Source organism: Pelobates fuscus, chromosome 5 (genome assembly GCF_036172605.1).
Source record: "Pelobates fuscus isolate aPelFus1 chromosome 5, aPelFus1.pri, whole genome shotgun sequence".
NCBI lineage: Eukaryota > Metazoa > Chordata > Amphibia > Anura > Pelobatidae > Pelobates > Pelobates fuscus.
In genome coordinates this window covers 27,482,719-27,500,083 of record NC_086321.1, presented here as the reverse complement: position 1 = coordinate 27,500,083, position 17,365 = coordinate 27,482,719, and the positions used below count along the sequence as shown (strand labels likewise).

The 17,365-nt window shown below is 41.5% G+C and overlaps 1 protein-coding gene across 1 annotated transcript in view; it reads left to right on the top strand.

Moving 5' to 3' along the window:
* Window positions 1–249: 249 nt before the first annotated feature.
* The window catches only part of CAST (calpastatin), a 133,171-nt gene continuing 116,055 nt past the window's right edge, over window positions 250–17,365 (top strand). The window contains exon 1 of the mRNA XM_063453676.1: window positions 250–338. The gene's annotated coding sequence lies outside the window, so the exon portion shown is untranslated. The remainder of the gene's footprint in view (window positions 339–17,365) is intronic.

The following is a 17,365-nucleotide window of genomic DNA, read 5'->3' as shown; positions in this document are numbered from 1 at the left end:
TAGCTGGTACTGTATTAATAAAAAAACAAAAAAACAATAAAAAATGTTGGTTCCAGTTTAAAATAGCTCCTTTAAGGTGCAGTGGAAAAATAAGAAAATGGTATTTAAAAAATGAATGCAATTTAAATAAAATATTTGCTTACTCTGTATTCTATGTATATATAGTTACTACCTCTTTAAGAGTATTTCTTGGCTAAAGCTATGTTACTTGAAACTTCTTCCCTTGGGCATTCCCCTCCCATATTCGACAATTACACGACTTACCCAATGCAAAGACACTGCAGTTACAAGGTTGTTGTTAGAGCAGAACATTCCAAACAGTTGATCATAAAAACAAGGTATGTGTGTGTGATGTATGCTGTATTGTTCATATTTTATTTTTATTTGTTGTTATGCTGTGTTGTATGTGCCTTAGAATGTAAAATATTGTTACTTTATATTGTGTCTTGTTTCTAATTGTTGCATATTCGATAACTCAATATTGAATGAAGAATTACCATATATGGCCATTTTAAAACGTTTCATATTTGGGGGTAAACCACTTTTTTGTTCATTGTATTTTTCATTCGGTCAGTAAGATGACTTTACAGATGGCAGCAAGCATTACTCGAATCTATACATTTTTAAATAACATGAGCGTGCTGGGAATTATAGTTTTCAGTTTGTCAAGTAGAAAATGATTTCTCAGATCTTTGCAATTAAAGGGACGGTAAAGCCTTTTATTTTTACGAGTTGCCTCAGTGGCCGGGAATTTTGATATCAGAGCAGCATGACACAGCTGCCTGGCCAAGTGAATCCCGAATTCCTCTCAGAGAATTAAATCCTATAACTTGCTTAACCCCTTAACCCCTTAAGGACCAAACTACTGGAATAAAAGGGAATCATGACATGTCATGTGTCCTTAATCGGTTAAAGAGAGAGGCTGTTTAATCGGCGCTAAATGTAACGATTAGAGGTCACATTGCAGAGTATTCAATCCGTGCAATATTCAGGGAGACTATATGCAGTTTCTTAGCAGTGGAGACAGAACCACAGCAGCAGGTGTGGCAGCCGTCCCCTCAAAGTATTCAAAATTAAATCTATTGTTGTGGTAAATACTAATGATAACTGTGTTAAAAATAAAAAAATAAATTGTCTACTGTGATTAGTTCTGCAGTTTTTTCACCTGACTTTATTGCCAGCTGGAAATGCTACTGAGAGACTATCATGTCTAGATTTGGGGGAAGTTTGGACAAACACCCCCTTCTCTGGGTATAGATCCCTGAAACATGCTTAACAAGATTTCTGATGTCACTCATTGACTTTGCATTTGGCCATCAGTTGTTGGGCACAATAAAAGACAGGACTGCCTATTGTCCTGTCCTCTAAGGCAGCACTTGTTGGTGGTGTCAGACCTTTTCCATAGAATAGATTTATCTATTGGTTTACAGGGATAAACAGAGCATGATGTCTCATTGGGTCAGGAGTTGAGTATATATAAAGTTAAGTGGTCAGAGCTCAACAAGTCAGGCAGCAGAGACTAACGCGGCATTCCATCTTTAAATCTCACCAGCTGCCGCTACGTCTTAACAGTGAAGGAATGTCAATAAAACCGGGAAGGGGAGAGAGGTTCACAAAGTGTGGACACATAGCAATATCGTAAATTGCCATCTTGTTACATATCTGTAGCATATCAAGAGTTAATAGAAACAGGTCTTAGCATTTTGCTTGTAAAGGAGGGAGTGAGGTCCAAAAGAGGACAATGTAGGCCTCCCCTCCTTACACTACCCTGCCCTGCCAGTAGTCTGCCTTTCCCAACCCAGGGGCCAGCCACCTGTGCCCACCAAGGTCAGTGTGTCTGCATGGGTCAGTAAGTGTGTGTGCGTGTTTGCATGGGTCAGTGAGTGTGTATGCGTGTTTGCATGGGTCAGTGTGTGTGTGTGTGTGTGTGTGTGTGTGTTTGCATGGGTCAGTAAATGTGTGTGTGTGTGTGTGTGTATGTGTTTGCATGGGTCCGTGTCAGTGTGTCTGCATGGGTCAGTAAGTGTGGGGGTGTGTGTGTGGGGGTGTGTGTATGGATCCTCACAAAGGCCAAACTTTTCATTAACAAATCACTACTTACAAGTTGTGGGAAACTATACTGTGTGTATATGTACATATGTAGGCATGTATATTAGTATATGTGTATTATATTATACCCAGGACATACTTGAAAACGAGAGAAATCTCAATGTATCCACCCTGGTAATTTTTTTTATAAATAAATAAATATTACTATTTATATGTAATATATATTATTAGCAGAATATAAAATTATTAAAACACACATGCTTTGAAGGGACACCAGCTTAATGTAGTTGTTCTGGCGAATATAGCTATTTCCTGCAGGTTTTTGTTGTAAACGCTGTCTTTATTTTCAGAGAAAATGCTGTATTTACATAGGTCCCTAAGCAGACCTGCGTAGAGTTGGAATAAAAGTGCGTTTTAACGATATTTAATGGGGTAAGCATCAGGGTCCTAAACTGCATGTTTAACACTATAGTGTCACGAATACACGTTTGTATTCCTGGCCCACATAATGTTCCTTTAATATACATGTGTAATTGAAGGGTGTATTAAAGAAACTGGCCTCGAAGCAGCAAGGAGGGTAAATCCGGCCCTGTGTATATGAAAGGTCACTACAAGTTAAATCTATGCATGCAAGGAATGTCCTCATCAAGATTCCTTAAAGTGAACCATCACTTCTCTAGAAATGACACCATTGGATAACCTACATCTACAACTTGAGTTAACATTTTTTATGAGAGAGTCTATATTCTTTCAAATTCATATTAAAGATTTAGCAACTAACATCATAATCCAGTTCAATTTAGCCAAGATAATACAACCGCGTTTAGTGAAGAGTAAATGTTAACAAGGTGTCTCAGGTTTCCTGTAAATCGCTGCCGCTGGAACCTTTTACTAACAGTCATTGTAGCAAAGTTACACCAGTTAGTGAATAGCATTTCTGGTCTAACTTTGGTGAGGTATAACTGTAACTCTCAGTTCTTTAACGGAAAGGGCTTTAAAGTAGAGCTTGGATTTGCTATTTAGCCAAATCACTATATTTTGCCTGAGAGGTAGTCAGGGTCCTGATACCCACACAGGCACAAACATAGACAGACGTAGACACACACATGGGCACAAACATAGGCACACAAACATAGACATACGTAGGCACACACGTAGCCACACATACCTGTACAAACATACAGGTACATATATGTATTCATAACTCTCACAGAAGTGTGATTTGAGACTAATCTCGAAACAAACGAGTCGCCCAATAGACGAGCATGTTCGCTTGTTTTATGATTCAGAGTTCTGTCTGTGGCACAAAAGACTTGATAGGTGGGAAATAAATGATTGATGGCTAGTGGACAGTCACTAAATGTTGGCTTTATTCACAGATCAAGTAAGTGACTAACTAGTGGCGGATCCAGAGCCTGATCTCGGGAGGGGCACTTGTAGATTATTTAAATAAATAATCCAGACACAATAACCACTACAGCTCAGTGTAGTGGTTATCGTGACAAAAGTGCCGGGACCCACTCCCAGAGTAAGTAGTCAAACCGTTTAAGAACAGTTTATCAACTTACCTGAGGTCTGCTGGGAAATGGGGCTGTCATAGGGCAGAGCAGTGGTGTGTGTGAGTGGTGCAATGTGTGAGGGGGACAGTGTGTGAAGGTTGCAGTGTGTGAGTGAGGGGTGCAGTGTATGTGTGGGTCAGTATGTGTGTGTGACAGTTGCAGTTTATGTGTGTATGGGGGGCAGTGTATGTGGGGGGGCAGTGTGTGTGTGTATGGGGGGCAGTATATGTGTGTGAGGGGGAGGGTCAATGTGTGTGTAAATATTAATTATGCCCCCCCCCCTCCCTTCTTACCTTTACCGGGAGGAGGGGGGACATTTCCCTGGTGGTCCGGTGGGGATTCCCTGGTGGTTCCAGTGGTAGGAGTGAACTCTAGCCCGCGGTCCAGGGCTAGAGTTCACTCTCGTGAGATTTGGAGCGTTGTCGTGGTAACCGTGGCAATGCTCCAAGCTCGCGAGAGGAGGACCCAGAGGAGCTGCAGGTAAGAGCTCCCGGGTCCTCTCTCTGTCCCTCCCTCCCCTGTCGGCTGCCAGCATAGTGCCTGCAGACGGGGAGGGAGATCTCTGATCTCCCCTTCCGGTCCGCAGGCACATTGCAGGGCTAGCGCCTGCATGTGCTGGCAGGGGAGAGGGAGACCGTCAGTTTTTTCTTGGGGGGGGGGGGGATTGCCCCGTTGCGCCCCCCCTGGATCTGCCACTGTGACTAACAGAGTGGAAGAAAAGGAGAAGTAAAAAATTATATTTAAAATTTGTTTTTGTTTTTTTCTCTTTTTTTCCTCTTTTGGTTACTTTTTCTCCCTTGATCTGTACTGTAAAAAATATACGTTATATATAAATATAAATAATTATATGTTTGGCTGATTTATTTTACCTTTTTTTTTTTTTTTGCTGATACAATTTTGATGAGCTGAACCACGACTTGCAAAAAACACTATTTAAATAAAAAGTAAATTCCTAAAACAATCACTAATTTTAAATGTAAAACCCAGTGCTGCAGGGAAGACCGTAGCTGTACTGCTCACTGTGACAGTAAGTTTACTTACTCCGAGCAGCCACAGTGTTGCAAGGGGGGGATAACAACGATTGCCAAGGTCTGAAGGGAACCTAATCCGGCTGCCCATGCCGTCATGTCCTCTCAGACTCCTCACTCCTGCTGCGCCATGCAAGCACTGAAGGTCTGGCACAGGACATGACTGCGGAGTGCTATAGCTTTAGTGATAAATATTAGCATAGTGTGCACATAGACGCCGAGTCCCTGGCCAGCCCCACGACTAGGGACTCGCTGCTAATAATAATTCATTAAAATTTTTAGACCTTGGGCTTTTTGAGGGCTCACTGAGGGCTCTAGGCTGGGACTTTATCCGTGCTCACTTTGGGCTTTAGCCTGGGTCAGCCCCCCACCTTCAACACCCCTGTTGGTCAGAATTCTAGACTAGCTGGAATTGAGCTGCAAGTATACCTTCTCCAAACATATGAACGTCTGCTAAAACTATTTTTACCAGCAGGTGGCAGTAACATACTATCAATTCAAGAAGCCACTGACATCGTCTAGTATTTTATTTTTATTAGCTGGGAAATATTTGCTGTATTGTGTATTTTGCAGTGTGAGCATAGATATAGGATACACACAAATAATCTGTGTATTATGAGAAAATAACGCTATCAGAGGTTTCTGGTGACATCATAATAAATACTGAAGGTTGGTGTATTTATTATTATTATTATATAGAAAGTGCCAACAAATTCCGCAGTGCTGGACAATGGGTTTATGAATGGCTTCAGAACCTAGAGATGGCATTATTTTCCTCAATAAAACATTATGTATCTTTTATATTTTATTATATTTTAGTGCAAGATACTAAAGTTTGACGCACAGGAACAGAGGGATTGAGAGTCCTGCTCAATGAGCTTACATGCTAGAGGGAGGGGGGTATAGTGACACAAAAGGTAAGGGTAAAAAAAGTAGGTTGCTAGAAAAGTATTCACTGAGGGCTTAGTAGGTTATTTCTAACAGTTACAGGAAAGGAATCAGGGTGTGGGGAGGGAAAGCTCACTGTAACTGTAAGTAACAATGTACAGGGAGACATGGATAACCTATGCCTTTAGCATATATTGTTATGGTGCTTAGTGTGTCCCTTTAAGACATCATAAAAAGGGGTTCCCATCCTAGAACACGTACTAACAAGGTTTAGGGGGTGATGGTTGAACCGTGCCCACTGTGCATGCTAGGATGCATTGTATGTTTGTTATTGGGGCCGTGGATGGAGTCATTAGTCATAGGGTGGTGCATTAGTATACATTTTTAGCTGACCTCTTGAACTACTGATAATGTTTATGCAATTGGAGAAGTTGTTTGGGAGAGGAACAGAAATGTGTTTAATACAGACTCATTGCTAAACACATTTACTGCACACATACCTCCCAACTGTCCCTACTTAGGACGGACAGTCCTTATTTTGGGCCCAAATATGAGTGTATGACAGAGCTCCGCAGCAATAATACTCCCAGTAATGTGTCTGAGTGTATAACAGAGCTCTACAGCAATAATACTCCCAGTAATGTGTCTGAGTGTATAACAGAGCCCCACAGCAATAATACTCCCAGTAATGTGTCTGAGTGTATAACAGAGCTCTACAGCAATAATACTCCCAGTAATGTGTCTGAGTGTCTAACAGAGCCCCACAGCAATAATACTCCCAGTAATGTGTCTGGGTGTATACCAGAGCTCTACAGCAATAATACTCCCAGTAATGTGTCTGGGTGTATAAAGAGCTCCACAGCAATAATACTCCCAGTAATGTGTCTGAGTGTATACCAGAGCTCTACAGCAATAATACTCCCAGTAATGTGTCTGGGTGTATAAAGAGCTCCACAGCAATAATACTCCCAGTAATGTGTCTGAGTGTATACCAGAGCTCTACAGCAATAATACTCCCAGTAATGTGTCTGGGTGTATACCAGAGCTCTACAGCAATAATACTCACAGAAATGTGTCTTTAAACTGCAATAAATGTAGGTAGAAATCAGCCTTTGTAAATAGGTTACATTGTTCTTCTTTTTAATTAAATTTTTGTTGCATAAATTATTAGTAAGTCACCGAACATTTCTCATGACAGCCCAGCCCCAGGCCTTAACTCTTAATGTGTCCCTTTTTGTCCATTTATATGTTGAGAGGTCTGCAGCAGTTTTAAACTAACACTAATATGGGGTTTTTAGTTGAGATGCTCCAATACAGACACAGGAAAAGATACACATAATTACTATTCTTGCTTTAACAATGGCTGTAGTTTATTAATCAGAACACATCCACAAATTAGAGCGGTTTTAGAACCGTTTTAGCACATATTAAATATACTTCTAATATTTACCATAAAGGAGCACTGTAGTGTCAGGTATACAAATGTGAATTCCTGACACTATATGTCTAAATAGCTGTGTCAGCCCCCGGCCCCCTTTACCTCCAGTTATAAAGGTGATTTACTCACCTTTTTCGAGTACCGCTAAAAAGGCAGTGTTTACATAAAAATAGTCTGCAGTGACAGGCTATACTAACCAGAACAAATACAATAAGCTGTAGTTGTTCTGGTGACCATAGTGTTCCTTTAAGCATTTTTAAATTAAACCAATTCTCACAGTGTAGTAATTAGATTTCATATATAGAGTTTTGGAGGAAAAATCTAAATAAATGACAAATTTGAGAAAAAAAAAAGACAAACATACAGATATGTTTGTAACTGCGTATCGATAAGGTGTGTTTGTATACAGCTGCAGATGTGGCTCCAGTGACAATGAAATACGTATAACTATAGTGCAATCCCAAAAGTGAAAGGACCCTCGAATTTGTAACAGTTTCTCACTTAATGTCCAGGGTGGCACGGCAGAGCAGGATTAACCATAGATTGACTGAGGTGACTACTTAAGGCCCTGGAACCATAGATTGACTCAGGTGACTACCTAAGGCCCTGGAACCATAGATTGACTCAGGTGACTACTTAAGGCCCCATTCACTATCCTTATGTAAAGAATGACAGGCGGGGGCAAATCGGTAACTTGCCTAGGGCCCTAAAGGACCTTAATCCTTTTCTGGGTAACAAGAGAAGGGGTTAAAGGAGAAATAATGTAGAGAGGATGTTAGGAGGAGAAGGCAGAGAGGTGACAATAGACAACAGAAATCAGTATGTTATTAGTTATAAATAAGTGAACAGGGATTCATTCAAACTCTGAGCAATCGGTGGGTCGTCCATATACCATAACCCAGACGCGCTGTTTTAAAGTATCACGAACAGACAATGAACGAGCATGCTCCTTTGTTTTAATATTCTAATTTTTGTCCTTGGCGGAATTAATAGATATATAATGTACAATATTTAAATATAGAATTTTTTTATTACTCCTCTTATTTTTCCCTCTATTGGGTTACTTTTCCTTACTTAATCTGTGAACCAAATGCTGCAAAAATGTGCAAAATATTTTCCATTATATTTAGAATTTGCCTGGGACACGGATGGCACATCTTCCTGCCCTTTTTAGTTTGTTCAAATTGTTTTCCTGATTATTTTAAAAATATATTAATAAAAAAAAAAACCCGTACAATTTGATTAGGGCGAAGTTAATTTTTATATCATTCACAAGTCTGGAAGGAAGTAAATGCAGGAAACAGGTGAGCACGAAAACAATCCCCTGCCCCCTCAAGGGGTAGGAGCATCATTGACACTAGCTGTTCCCAGTGGCTGCTAAGATTAGCCCATTAGCAGTCTGAAATCTGTGGAGTTAGTATACTGTATCCACTTTGTCCAGATGTCTGCAGTGGGTCTCCTTCCTTTGTGAAATAATGGAGAGTTCTAACATAGCTAATGTTCTCATACAGGTCAGGCTCAATCTCTCAATTGTTTAGGACACATAAAAGTAATATGGCCAAATTGTTAAGCACTTCAGTTAAGAAAAAAATATGTGATGTGGTAGCATCAAGTGTTAAGAGTTTTTGTTCTGTGCAGAACGTGGTTACATAGTTACATTGTTACATAGCTGAAAAGAGACTTGCGTCCATCAAGTTCAGCCTTCCTCACATATGCTTTTGCTGTTGATCCAAAAGAAGGCAAAAAACCCAGTCTGAAGCGCTTCCAATTTTGCAACAAACTAGGAAAAAATTCCTTCTTGACCCCAAAATAGCAGTCAGATGTCTCCTTGGATCAAGCAGCTATTACCCCACTAATTAGAAATTGTATCCCTGTATGTTATGTTTTTGCAAGTATTTATCCAATTGCAATATAAACATCTGTATAGACTCTGACAAAACCACCTCTTCCGGCAATGAATTCCATATCCTTATTGCTCTTACTGTAAAAAAACATTTTCTTTGCCTTAGATGAAATCTCCTTTCTTCCAGCCTAAATGTGTGACCTTGTGTCCTATGTATAGCCCTGTTTATGAATAGATTTCCAGATAATGGTTTGTACTGGCCCCGAATATATTTGTATAATGTTATCATATCCCCTCTAAGGCGCCGTTTTTCCAAACTGAAGAGATTTAAATGTTTTAACCTTTCTTCATAACTAAAATGCTCCATTCCTTTTATCAATTTTGTAGCTCGTCTCTGCACTTTTTCTAGTGCCATGATATCCTTCTTTAGAACAGGTGCCCAAAATTGCACAGCATATTCAAGGTGCGGTCTTACCAGCGATTTATAAAGAGGCAAAATTATATTTTCATCTCGAGAATTTATGCCCCTATTTATACATGACACTCATATGAGAGTGCAATTTAACCATAAATAAGATGGGTTCTTTAACCCTCGGGCGAGCGATGACCCTCGGGTGTAGGCCACTTGGAGAGTGGCATCACCTGGCCAATAGTTTGTTTGCAGTATCTTGTGTACCCAAAGAGACTTGGGAACTGTGTATAAGGTCACATTTTTATCCTTTTCCATCAAGTTGAGCAAAAGTTTGTCTCCTGTTTACCAGTGAGTTGGACTAGGAGGGTGCCCCTTTTGCTCCACAATAGCATGTAGATAGTCCTGACAGTCCTGACTATCCTGACTGTCTTATTTTAAACTCATAATTGTTCAACATTGCTGAGAGAGCATTACAGACAGTGACGGCATAGGAATGATTGTGACGGTTTATTAATATCTTAGAATATGTAGTATAGTCATGCAGATGTGGTGCGTATATCACTAATTTGCAAAGTAAGTTACTGCAACATATTTGACCAGGAACCTAGTATTCTTGGTGCCCACTGGTTAGAAAATGTCTGAAGCCTTGTCTATGGCAAAGGTAACCACTACAAAGCAATTCGTCTTGGCTGCAGCCTGCCCCTTATTCTGACTGATCCAGATGGAGGGTAGTAAAGGGGAACGTATTGAAAACTGTTACAATTTAGCTGACAATGCAAGCTGAGAGGACCTGGTACATGACAACCGACTTATCATGGGCTGTTTAATAATAGTATTGCTGGTTCAGCAACGCCCCCCCTCCCCCCTTCCTCTCCCCACCACAAAAGATTTTGGGAACATGAGAACCAGAGAGACCTGTCCCCCATTCCTAGATAGTTGTTGTTTACGTTAAAGCGGCACTGTCACCATCTGGGGACCTTGCAGAATTCGCAAAGACCCCCTACAGTGACATCGCCATTGGGGGTCCAATGGCTGTGAGGGCAGATAAGGGTGAGATTAACTGAACCTGTCCCTTGTGGGTGTGGTCATCTTGATCCGGCATTGTCCTCTTCGGAACCAACGTCACTGCTCTACAGCATTGAAGTCTATGGAGGATCCTGCGAGATCGCAGGACACTCTGTAGACACAGCCAGTTCCCTTGAGCCATCACTGGTGACAGCTGTCGGGATTGGCACTTAGACTCCGCCGTGAGTCTAAGAAAGTCAGGCAGAGGAGAAAAACCGAGACAATGTACTTTCTACCTTATCTCTGTATATCTCTTGACTGTGTTCGAATTTCAGTAAAAATCCAGCTCAGGCAAAATTTGTATTTCATAAAGATTCTGTATGTCCAATGTTTTTCCAATATAAAACTCATAATATAAGAATTTAGTCAGAAATGATTTCAAAATTAAAACAAAAAAAAAGAAAAGAGCTAAACTCCTCGATGTGCCAAATACCCCTCGATATCACTGAATCTGTTCCATAGATAAACTGAGGAGATTAGAGGAGATTATATTACTGAAAGGGATAGCAGGATCCTTTCTGGATTAATAATCTAGCCAGGTCACTTCCCAAGGGATTAAAGTGCAGCTGTCTTGACTACAACATACAATGTCATCTATGCATATAAATAGTAAAATAAGGAGTTCTCCTTAAATTAATGAAGTATGACCTTCCTGGACTTTATTGCTATGCCAACGACATGCGTACAGATTGTCTATATATACCACTTAGAAGTGACAAAGACACATTTCACAACGCTGACCACTCTGGGTGGCAAATCGTATCGTGTAGAAAAATGGAGGCTGTGTTTGGATGAAGTCTACGCAATGTAAATATCATGATAAATGGCTTTTCATTTATATACTTGCTGGCCTTTTTGCCAGCATATGTTATAGATTTTATATATCTACCTGAATATAAACAGGTTATCTATACAGATAGTTTCACTTCTAAGCATGACGATAAATAACAATAAAAAGCAAACCCCTGCTTGTGGTTAGTAAGTAACTGAGCATGACATAAAGTGGTTAAATAAGTGTAATATCTGATCTTCCATTGCCAGAGTTCCTCATAATCGATACTAAGGCCGACATGTAGTTCTGCTTTTATTACTCTCAACAAGGCGCACAAGAAAAGGGAAAAACATTATTATTAATATTATTTATATAGTGCCAGCAAATTCCGTAGCGCTATATGTAATATAGTACACATGTAGACACCGTCAAGGCTGCATTGTCTCTTGTAGGAACTCGGTACTTTTGGGAAAGACATCCCCAGCTATCATGTCCTCATGTGTAGTGACTACAGGGACAGGAGATAGACTTACCTAGAAAAATCAATTTAAGCTGCTTCAGGAACCTCCATAGATATTCTAAAACAAGTGCAATGCTGTAGTCTTTGCAAGTGACAGCTGAATGAAAATTACACAGTACAGCAGAGGATACTCAGTAAAAAGGGCTCTGTCAGTAATTTGTTGCCCAGCCACCCATACAGGGATTCCTCCCAGTTGCCCATCACAACCCTTTTAGGCCCTGGGACCAGTGCAACTTACCTTTTCCATTGTTTTGCTGGTCCAGCCTGGTCTTTTTTTCACGGTGCCGTGTTTCTAAGATTGCAGCTGCTGGTTATTTCATGTTCACTTTCTTGCTCATCAAGTGGCTCACCATTGCTTGAGGGTGAGTACAGTGTTAGAGACACATCGCTGCCAGACGTGATGCTGGAAATAGGCGCTCTGCAAATGACCTTCTTCTAACTTCTGCTTGTTCCTGAATTGCCAACTCTCATCTGCAGGATTCAGGGCTGGTGCAAAAATTTTTGGCTACACAGGCAAAGATGCATTTTGCTACCTCCCACTCCACCCCTCAAAAAATGCATCTTCACCTGTGTATCTCATAACCCCCTTTAGTGTTTCTTACACCCCATTGTGTGTCTCTTACCCCCTTGTGAATTTCTTAATTCCCCCAGCCTCTTTGTTTGTTTCTCGTTCTTTTTTCCAGCCATACAGCCAAACACGGAGACATACAGACACTATTAGGGTCTGTAGTAGAGGATAAGGGCTGCATGTGGGCAGATAGAGGCTGCAGTTGGAGGGATATGTATCAGGGGAGTTAGGGACTGTAGGGTCCAAGGGTATGTCGAAGGGGGGGAACAGGGGCTAAGAGGGGGTTGAGACCACCTTATTCCTTGTGGTCATGGGCTGTAGAAGGGGGCCAGGGGTTGATGTGAGGGGACAGGATATGTAGAGGGGGGGACAGGAGATGTGGGGGGGGGACCGAGACTGTAAAAGGGGGGGCAAGGGAGGTAGAAAGGGGGACAGGGGCTGTAGAAGGGGGGACACTGGGGCAGTAGAAGTGGGGCACAGGAATTGTAGAGGTGGGGGGACAGGATGTAGAAGTTTGCAACAGGGTCAGTAGAAGGGGGAACAGGGGCTGTTGCGGGGGGAGACACAGGGGTTGTACAGGGAGGACACAGGGGCTGACGTGGGGGGGGACAAAGGATGTAGAGGTTTGCAACAGGGGCTGAAGAAGGGGGACACAAGGGCTGTAGAGGGGGCACAGCGGCTGTAGTAGGGGGCAGGGGCTGTGGCCTGCAGCCAGGGAAGTCAGTCGGCCAGCCTCATCTGATGGTGTCAGGAGGAGGGGGCTTGACTTCCCATTGCACTTCTCCCGCACTCCACTGGGGAGTCTGGGAGAAGAGCAATGGAAGTCACGCCCTCTCCTCCTGAAGTCATTAGGAGAGGCCAGCTGACTTCCATGGCTGCTCTGTGCTGGCTGCAGGGAGACAGGTGCCTTGAAAAAGTAACCAGCCAGAGGCTCCCCTGCTCTGACACCCTAAGGCGGCCTCATTATGGACACGTCGGCCCCGGCAGGATGTTGAGAGCTGCCCCGTTCATTTAGAATTCCCTACCCTGGCCTTCAGAGTCTCCTCTGGTCTGCAAGGCTTTAATAAGTCACTAAAACACTCCTCTTTAGGAAAGCTTACCATCTTCCTGGGTGACGATTCTGTCATTTAACTGCACTAATCACTTCCCTCGCACCCATAGCGGCTCACTCTCTCTCTATCCTGACACCCCTCGGTTCTTCCACACACCACTTTTACCAGCTTATTGCGTCATAGGCATCTTATCCACCCCAATCCCTCCAACCCTCTGACATCCTGGTATTTCTTTTGAGTGTCTTTACCCCTTCCTCAGATTGTAAGCTCATTTGAGCAGGTCCTTCTTTACCTCTGGTCTCTGTTCTATTCTGTATGTAAATTACTTGTCAAATATCCCCATTCTATAATTAGTAAAGCGATTCGGAATATATTGGAACTATATAAATGATAATAATAATTATTATGATACCTAGGGTGCCTCTTTAATATTTTGCCAACATCAGACAAGAGACTGATTCAGCATAGTGAGTAATGCACTCACCCTAATAATACAGGCCACAGCTAGTCCACAGTCAGGATGTGCATCAGCAAGTCAAAATGAGGTACAGGTAGGCAGATAAAGGCACACAGGCTCAGTCCGTCTAAGAAAACACAGGCTCAAAACCAGATTTATTCTTAACAGAAGTGGGTTTCTCAAGCGATCTTGAACACTTCCACTGTATTAGGCTCAACTCTACCACCTCTGGGGGACAGCTGCTCTATGTATCAAAAGCAGTTTTCCTAAAATAAAATAAAAATATATAGCCTATGGCTCTAATGTCACATTGTGTGCTTTTGACATAGTTACCTGTGTTTGTATGTCAAATGTCACCTGTCACACTTTATTAGATCCCTGAGCACTGGAACATTATATACACAAGCAGTGTAGAAACATTCTTTTTTTTGGTGGTGGAGGGTTACACAAGTGAGGATACATTTTAAACTTAAGGCCAGAATAGGTGAAGTGACTTAAAGAATTTTTCGAATTCAGCTATTTTGACCGTAATGGATTACTCCTAGTACCTTGATCGTTTCATTGATTTGAAGTGGTTATGGTGCCATGCGTCTGTATGTTCTGTGTTTCACTATGGAATGCTGCACATACAGAGTTTTGCTTCTGTTGCCGTAGATGTAACTCCACCTCCGGCAGCGTCGCTGGGGCCTCATTAGCCAGGCTGGAACAAAGGTTCTGAGCTTTCTAATGTCAATTATGTACATGCTTAGCGTCTGTCTTCAGCATAGGCCCATGTCCTGCCCTCAGCTAAAAATAAAAAATTAATTAATAAATATATTTCTAGTGCTTATATTAATGACACTAGACTTTATCTGTCCTTGTAAACATCAAAATCATCCATGTGTAACCATCGAACAGAGAAACGATGCACTGTACACAAAGACACACAATCAATAATCGCTGGGCACAAACTGGATGTCAATCGATACAATTCACAGAGTAACTACAGACAAATAACAATATATCTTTTCCATCTATAAATATATATATCTTTTAATAAAAATATCTATTGAATACTCTCAATATATATACATAGGCTGCATATTGTATTGGGGGTACTATTATGTAATGTCTATACGTATCACTGACTGTTCTAGTAATGAGTGTGGGATTATAGTTTTAGATATTAGATGTATTATGGTACTATGTGGACTGTTATACGCTTTACTGAGTTACACTCTCTATTTTATCGGATTTTTATTAACCGCTAACTTTATTTCTGATCAGAAACCAAATATGTTTTATTAGTCTTTGTATGTACACTGTACAATGATAATACAGTTGAATCTAATCTAAAATATTTTAATAAGTATATATTTGTTTAGTGTTACATAGTAACACAGTTGAGTAACAGTTCATAGTGCCAGTTTCCAGCCCACAAATTTGGAAGGTTCCAGTGTAAGTAGGTCCACTTTTATTCCCTCCCCTTCCCCGCCTCTCTTATAATTGCAGCAAATAACAAAAATCACTTTAGCTTGCCCCATCAGTACCTCATGTCAAGGGAGAAGGCTATTGTTCCTTCTCTACCCTGAATAATATTTGTGCATGTACACACACTATATAAACCCCCACATGCCCTGTCAGGTTCCTACATAGATTCCCTAGCTGCCGTTGCCCTCATGTATGACTGGATGACAGTGTCTGACAACGCCCCTCAGAAAAGTGTGAATGGAGTTGGCAGTAAAGCTGATTTTATTAATGGGGCAGATATGAGATATATGATGGGATTGCAGATAAAAGCTTAAATATATATCCCATAAACTCCTGCTCCAGTGTGGATAGTGAGAAAGATCTAAATAGCGCAGTCACATTCAGTTCAGGATGGATGTCACTGCATACACTAAAATCTCCGCTAAAAGATGAATTTCAAAATGAATTGTAGCCCTAAGCCATGCCTTCAAATCAGTGACATTTAAAGGGACACTCTAAGCACCAAAACCATTTCATCTTGTAGAATCCCATTTTCTCTGACAAATTTAAACACTTTCACAATAAATGGCATCATAGCAATGGAAACCCAGTCTTCAGGGGAATGAGGTGTCTAGTAACGATGAATCCAGATGTTAGTGGAACACTCTTGCCATCCCCAACATCCTAGACTTAATTTTGTGCAAATGTCTGCGACTGACTGCATATGTGATGTGTGTAAGTGCCCCTATGTTTAGCATGTGTGAGGACCTATACATAATGCATGTACGCTTGTGCTTACCTACCAACAGTCCCAGATCATGGTAGGACCATATTGATCTTAGACTCATGTCCGTCCAACTCCAATAAGTGCAACACAAGCACATGACACTGCCTTGCTCATGGTGTCTGGGCACCAGGACCCTGCACAGAGAGCTTCAGCAGCGCTCAAAACAGTCTGCCAGGGAGGCTGTCTGATAGACCGCCATGCATTCACACCAACTTGAAACAGGCTTTCTTTGGAAGACCCTCCCCCTTTCCAGGCAGAACCACCAGTGACCCAGGTATGGCAAGGTGCAGGACCGGTGGATGTAACTGAATGAGGCTTGGCTTGGTAAGAGCCTTGGTAATAGGTTAGAGTCTGTGTGGGTTAACGTTGGAGTTACACATACTGTAAATAGGTAGCCAAATGGGGGACTGTAAAAAGTGAAGACAGAATATATAATCCACTTTTAAGGTGTCTGGGTGTACTGTGCCATTCAAACGCCCCTTAGGTCACCCTTGTGCTCATCTTTTCATTTTGTGGTTTGCTATGATCTCTCTATGGACCTTCAATGTCATTATTTTCCCCTAATACGTGGCTCACTGTTACATATTCTCTCTCTCTCTCTCTCTCTCTCTCTCTCTCTCTCTCTCTCTCTCTCTCTCTCTCTCTCTCTCTCTCTCTCTCTCTCTCTCTCTCTCTCTCTCTCTCTCTCTCTCTCTCTCTCTCTCTCTCTCTCTCTCTCTCTCTCTCTCTCTCTCTCTCTCTCTCTCCACACACAAAGTTTTGCAATATATACAATGTGTGTGATCTGACACAAATACCCGTATAACTCAGCAATGTTCCCTCGCTCCATATAAATAAAGGATTGCAGTAAATCAACTTGTAAAGGTGACATATAACATGCCAATGGAATTCCACACATAGAAAGAGAGCTTTTAAATAATTTCTGAACGATATTACTACAAACCCAGCTCCTAGCCACTAGCAGAGCTGTATGCAAAGGGTGTTAAAGCAACACTGTCAGTTATTTAGACATGGGCTGCTTGGGCGTTCTCTCTTGTCATTTGTTGTCCCAGTAAATGAATAATATAGGGCCAGGCTCTTGGCGGTGGTGTAAAGGACTTTCTACCTTGTAACACTACACCGAGTCTTTATCAAGCTCTGCACAGTATCTGAACTGGCCTCTCTGGGGGGCTGTGGGACTGGAAGGAGATGGCGAATGCCAGTGTTCTTGGATACGTTATCAACAGCTGAATAACCAACCAATGTTTCCAAAACATCAATTACTGAGTGATACCATAACCAGACATTAACCCTTTAACTCATCACTTGGCACACCACTGGCATTGAAAGGTTTAAATATACTACTACATAATATGACACATTAATCAATTCAGCCATTACTGTCAATCAGTCCGTGTTCGTACTACTTTCCAGTCTGAGTACTGGGAGCTGACCGATACTATCTTGCGACACTATCTATGTTAAATCCACACGTACAT